Here is a 6,993-nt window from a genome sequence, read left to right as displayed (position 1 = left end):
CTTTTGCGTGACTCCTACCATGAGTAGTCAGAGACACTGCGTGCTCGGAGCAGAGACTCGTCGGGAGCCACATGACCCAGCCCTGCAGACTGTAGTCACTGGTCTCCTATGCCTCTCCACAGAGGAGAGAAGAAACCTCAACAGCTACAGCTCAGAGACTTGTGAAGCAAAGATCAGGCAGCTGTTAAGCTCTGTGAGGAACCCGGTTGGTCAGGTAGAGCTCACCATTCCGGATGTGTTAGGCCAGATTGCACTGCTCTACCAGCGCAAGGTCGAGCTGCAAGCTCTGGAAACCCAGGAGCAGCTCTCCCAGCTGCAACTTTACAGTTCGCAGCTGAGGATTAACAATGCCCAGCTGAAGCTGGAGAACTCTCGCCTGCGACAGGAGGTCCAGGCCAGGGACGATCAGGTTCCGTACACGGAACCTACTGGGTCACAAACCCAAACTTCTGAGAGACAAGTTCAAACACACTCATCAACTGATGTTTCATCAGAAGATGAGTCAGGTTATGGCTCTCAGCACAACAAGCAACAAATTTCCCCAGATATGCGCATCCTTGGAGCTGTCCAGTCAGGTGGACAGCCTCTTCCAGGTCTATACAGTCCTGAAGTGGTCCAGTCAGGTGGATTGCCCACCACAGGTGAGTACAGACTTGAAGCTGTCCCGTCAGGGGGACAGACAGCATCAAGCGTCCCCACAGCCATGGCGAGGGGGGGGCTTGACACACAGCCAGGGGCGCGTGGCACAAGACACCTGCCCAGTGTTGTGGGAATTGACTGCATCCCACTGAACCAACACCCAGTCCCTCCAGCCTTTCACTTTGAGGACCACAGGGTCCCGGTGCAATATGACACACATCCATCGGTGCTCAGCCGCACCACAATGCACTCTCACAGCTCTTTCACTCCTTTTCAGGAGAAAGTAAAGTGTTATTTTCCAGTACCTCACAGTGCTATCTGCTTTGGTCCTCCACTCACTGGAGACCCTCATGGTCATCGCGGCCCTCACTCTCTCCGCCGGAGAGAACCAGGGGGGTCCAGCTCAGATGACTCGGACCAGTCCGGTCCCCCAAGGGATTGCGGTCTTCGGACCCGCCAACAGAGCGGTTCGACCCAAACAACCCGGAGGTCAGTATAGAGGACTATCTCCGGGAGGTTGAATGCTGCCTCCTCGACCTGCCTCATCCTTCGTCACAGGAGAAGCTGAAGCTTCTCTGGAAGACGACATCCAGGAGCGTCCATGTTTACATGGAATCCCTCCCACCTGCCATCAGAGACCATTACTCAGCCCTCTGTCATACACTTAGGGAAGAGTATTCTCTGTACACTGATCCGGCCTCTGCAACTTTTAGTGCACTTGCAATCACTCAGAAGGGGGCAGAGCCACCCAGAGAATATTACAGGCGCCTAAGGGCCGCCTACTTCCAAGGCCGCAATGCACCGGGGTTGGACGAAGACCAGACTTTCAAGTCCCTCTTCGTTAACAACCTCCACAACAGTGTGTGGTTTGATGTCGCCCTGTTCTGCAGGACCACAAACCCCACCATGAAAGATCTCCACAAACATGTGCAGATGGTGTGGGAGCTGCACCACCGTTGGTGACGCTGGGATCCTGAGAACGCAGGTGACTAGAAACACGAACCCGGCACCTGTAGGTCACGAGGTCCCCTCCGCCGCACCTGCTGCGGATGGGGGACCCGTTAGATGTCCACAACCTCAACCACGAGGTGGACAACCTCACAGAGGTAAGAGATCAGGTAGACCAAGACCTGCCCACTCCCAAGTAGTAAGTCTAACAGCCAAGGCCGAGGTCAGACCAAAAACCACTGGGACGCAGACGTCCCACAGTGGATTAAAACCTGCATCAACGTGGTGGTGCAGGACTCCAGGCCCATTGGGAGCTCTGTGTGGAGGAACCAGGGTTCAGAACCGAGCGTCGCCAGAATTCTCGGTCTTTCTCTTGTCTTCATCCTCTCTCATTTTCCCCCTTTCTCCACTAACCCGGATCTCCTTGCAGCTCTGCGCTCTCCCTTATCTGATCACGTAAGGCCACACACACACACACACACACACACACACACACACACACACACACACACACACACACACACACACACACTTTGTACATAGTGTTTGCTGTTTAATAGATTAGATCTCCGTGTTAGATGTCATTTGCTATTTGAATGTGTTGATTTATGAAATGATTTCCGAATTATTTATGAATTAATACACTTTTATTAATAAATGCCTGTTAGCTGAATTGAACGCTTCTTGGTGATTATTGTGTATTTATTGTTGACAATTCACTAGTTTGTAACAGTCTGTGCTCGGATCTCACACCTTCCATTCTATTTAAGATTGTTATATTTTATGCAGAAATATTAACTATCTTAAATAAACTTTTTACAAACGAGACTGATATTTTGGTATTAGCTATTTTCAGTGTATCTGGTGGTGCCCCGATTTATTGTTTATACATAAATAACAAATTTATGCAAATTAATATTTTTTTTATTAATAAATAATTTTTGATAATTTATTCTTTTTTTTCTTCCTTTTTTAAGTAATTACTCAATTACTTTAGGAGTTGTTAATGAGTAAATTACCGTTTACTTCCATTAATAATTTCAATTTTTCATAAATTACTTCCAGAGATTTATTACTTTCAGTAATCTATTACTTACAGTAATTTAATGCTAATAACCAACCATAAATCTCAACAGTACTAAAATAAAAAAGTTACGTGAAAGAGTAATTTTGGTTACTTTTGGATTTCATCACCAGCAAACATAAAAATAAAGACAAGAAAGAAAAGAATGTGTCATCTGCTCAGTGTATTGACAAATCTTACACGCAGCATACACAATTTGCACTTAACAGAAGAAGTTTTGAAAAAACAAGTTTATCAAAACTCAGTAACAAATCAGGTGCCTAAGAGTGATAATCTTTAAATAGAATCAAAACCACAATACAAATAAAGTTTTCAATTATTCAAGTGTTTCTATTCAAGAAAATGTGCTGATCTTTTTCAAAACAAACAGAAGATATGTAAAGGTAAACAGAAAATGCCCTCTCTCTCTCTCGCTCTCGCTCTCGCTCTCGCTCTCGCTGTCTCTCTCTCTCTCTCTCCCTGTCATTGTTTTTTTTTCCCGGACTACATATTAATGTTTGATGGGTTTTGAGAGGCTGTATGTGCCAGCATAAATCACTGATTGATAATAACTGAATAACCCGCTGGGACCGCCACTGAGTCAATCAGCAGACTTAAAAAAAAAAAAGGTTATGGTGCGTTTAGCCCCAATTAATACCTAAAACATGAGATCCTCTAAACGTATTGAGAATGGCTTACTACCATCCACACAAGTTGTCATATTGGCAGGTTACTGACAGGTTAGCGAGCTAATAAAACTAGTTGACAGAGTCCAGGTGTGTGTCAGTAAAAGTGAGCGGGTTGTTTCCTACCTGTAGATGTTTCGTCAGGTTAGACATTGACGGCACTTTCACGGCTGGGAGGCATAATTTGCATTGTACAGAGAGGTTAAGAGCCTTCTCGAGTTCAAAATAAAATGATGTTGGCGTTTCCAGCCAGAAAATGCGTTTCTTTCTCTGGGAGCAGCCATGACGAGAGCAGCTGCCATGGCAACGCCTCGTTTCAGGCGTGGGTTTGTTGTTGCAGTCTACCTTAAAGTGTCGGGAAATGCCAGTGGATGGCGCATGTGTCAGCTGCATTTCTAGTTTATGCGATCCAATTTTATATTGTAATCCCTCTAAGTAATCCCATCTTTTATCTAATATACCTGTAACGAGATTACACATTTTTTAAAGTACTGTAACGGATCACAGTTAAATTTTTTTTGTATCCTAATTACGTAACGCCGTTACATGTAGTCCGTTACTCCCCAACCCTGAATATCCGCCATATTGGAATTCAATTGACACTATTGAGTTCTTCAGGTCAGTATACATTTGTATTGAGGTTTGAATGTCCTACCTCAAAAACTTTTTTTTGCTTCTAACGAGGCGGCCATCTTGAAAACAGGTGGCCATCTTGGATTTTCAGCTGGATAACATACTTTTCCTAAATAGCATATCCTGAGCATAATTTGTGCCATATGTGGCACTTGTATCACCAAGTAAAATTCTGGGGTGGTGTTGAGGTGTTTTGTCGTGTATGTTGTTTGTTGACTCATGGAGAACGCTCACTTCCGCTTCAGCCACGCCACGCTCACTCTGGAGTTGTTTCCCCGCAGCCTGAACTCTAAAAAACTACTGTGGGCACCACCCAACCAACCATGCTTTCTGAGGATTATGCCTTACTCCAAAAGGCTAATAAAACGATCACTGACTTTAAAGATTATATGTGATGGCTCTCCAAAGAACTGGAGAAGAAGGACGTCATGTTGTCCAGCCTTGCTCAGTGCTACCATTCAGGACCTTCAGGACACAGTTGCGTGGGATCCTGCCACGTGTGCTCGCTCTTCTTCCTACTTGACCCCCAGCCACCAGCCGGCATGGTCGGAGGTGGTAATTCGTGGTCGTAAGGGGCGGTCTGGTGCAGCGGCCTCACCTCCTGGACTCAGCCTGTCCAACTATTACACTCCACTGGCCGATGATGTCCCAGTCCACCCAGTTGATGCTCCTGCTCCTGCTGCTGTTCCGCCTGCTGCAGCCCCAGTAGCTTCCCACCTGGATCTCCCTCCGTCTGCAGCTCCTCACCTTGATCTCCCTCCGTCTGTAGCTCATCGTCTGGATCTCCCTCCATCTGCGCCCCCAGCAGCTGCAAATTCTTCATTGCCGGAGGATAACAGTGCTGGCAATATTGGCAATATTGGCTGCAATATTGGCTGCAATATTGGCGACTTTTGCATTTGAATCCCCCCCCAATAATCATACTGCGGAGGAGAAAAATATTTGTGTTTCGGGGGAGACAGCAGAAGTGGACAGCGGGATTTTTAAGTACAGGACTTCTTTTGAACGAGGTAAAACGATCTGTAGAGAACGCTGCAAAGAATATGGCTCATTTATTACGTCATGTTGTTCATTTACATTCATATTTAGGAACAAAATCAGTTGAATGAAGTCTTAATCCTGGGACGGTCGTTGGTTATTTATTTAACTGCTCACTATGTCACTGTTCCTGAGTATCATCAAGACTGGACTAAATAGTTTGTCATCTTATTTCACTATAACGCCACAGAAAAAAAGGCTGAAGCTGCAACAAGAGTTGTTTTTTTTGTTTTCTTAAGAGTAATGTCAGTGTGAGTAATGTTATACTACACAAGGTGAACAACCTAATCACTCCAACATTTATCAACATGTATGACTTTCCACTCCGGCACGTGGAACCACGGCTATAAACTACTCATTTTGGAAAAAAGTGGTATCGGTGCATCCCTAAAAACTATTTTATTGACACGGACCGCATATACACCTGGTTCAGAGCTACTATGAGCATGCCAAACCTGTAGGGGGTGTAACGAGAAACATAAAGCTTTGATAGCCAATCAGAATCCTGGAAAAATATGCAACGTCACGAATAATAAATCGTGACATAAATCTCCACCTCGCCTCCTTTAGATACAATCGGAGACACTGAGTTTTCTAAACCTCCACTGCGGCCGCTGTTTTAAGGAATCATCATTTGTGGTGACTCGTCACTGCATTTTGTGTAAATGCAAGGCCCAAACGCAGAGATATATCACAGGTTTGTTTTAATACCCGGGTAGGGAAAACTGTGGCCACGGGGGGTAGAGGTGGATGGGACCAGAGGACTGGTGAGCTCCCGCTTCAGGCGACTGACATGGAAGGTGGGGTGAAACTGCATGGTCCTGGGGAGTGTCAGTCTCACAGCGGAGTCATTAATAACGTTCACCATGGAGAAGGGACCAATGAAAAGAGGCATGATCTTACATGCCAAGGTTTTGGTGGGTAGGTCCTTGGTTGACAGCAAGACCCATCTACTCACCTGGTAGACCGGGGCATACTCCATACACATCAGGTGGTTGGACCAGGAGGAGGGGTTCCGAGAGGTCAGGATCCTCAGGATCCTTCAGCTCCTGTTTGAGTACAACTGTTGATGGTAACAAGAGAAGAGAATCACCCTCGTCCACATCAGGTCGCAGAAGGCCTTCTCGAACCAGGAGACGAACTGTGGCCCTAAGTCCGACACCACATCTGCCGGGAACCCATGGACCCTTAAGACTTGGTTTAAGAGGGTCTTGGCACTCTTCTTTGGCTGAGGGCAGCTTGGGGAGAGCAATAAAGTGTGCCATCTCAGAGAATGTGTCAACCACCGTGAGAATGACCTTATTACCTCCGGACGGTTGTAGTCTCGTGACGAAGTTCATGGCAATGGGTGCACGGACAACTCGTCCACAAAACTGCAACCCTGGAAAACTCATCCATGTGGTTCTAGACATCTCATCCACGACTAATGGCAATGTCAGACCAGGGCCACGGCGGAACAGGTAGAGGACGAAGGAGGCCAGCGACCCGGGAACCAAGGCATCTTGCACCGGGCGTCGATGGGGCAGGCAGCCAGGATGTCCTTGTCCATACTGGACCACCAGAACTGCTGTGTCACCACAATGAGAGTCCTCCTGGCTCTAGGACGGCGGGACAGCGGAAAAGAGAGGGCCCACTGGATGACATCGGACACAAAGGACTCGGGGACATATAATTCGTTACGGGGACACATTACTATCACCGAGCAGCCTTCCAAGGCCTGCTTCACCCTCTTCTCAATTACCCAGGAAATTGCCCCGACCACGTGTCGGGTTTGGTGTTCTTTGATGCGGGGCGATACGGTGACGTCTTCATGGGAGTGAAATCATCTTTTTTTAAAAAAATTTAACCACCATGGGCTGAATTCCCCCTCTGCCCCCCCGAACACTGCTGTGTGGCTACCTACCAATGGGTCAATTCAGTGGACTTTATGAGTTCACAAGGGGATTCGTAAAGTACGATTCTTCTTTATATACACAACATACGCTA

Source organism: Lipophrys pholis (assembly GCF_963383615.2).
Source record: "Lipophrys pholis genome assembly, chromosome: 6".
In the NCBI taxonomy this organism is placed as follows: domain Eukaryota; kingdom Metazoa; phylum Chordata; class Actinopteri; order Blenniiformes; family Blenniidae; genus Lipophrys; species Lipophrys pholis.
This window is presented reverse-complemented; position numbering follows the sequence as displayed.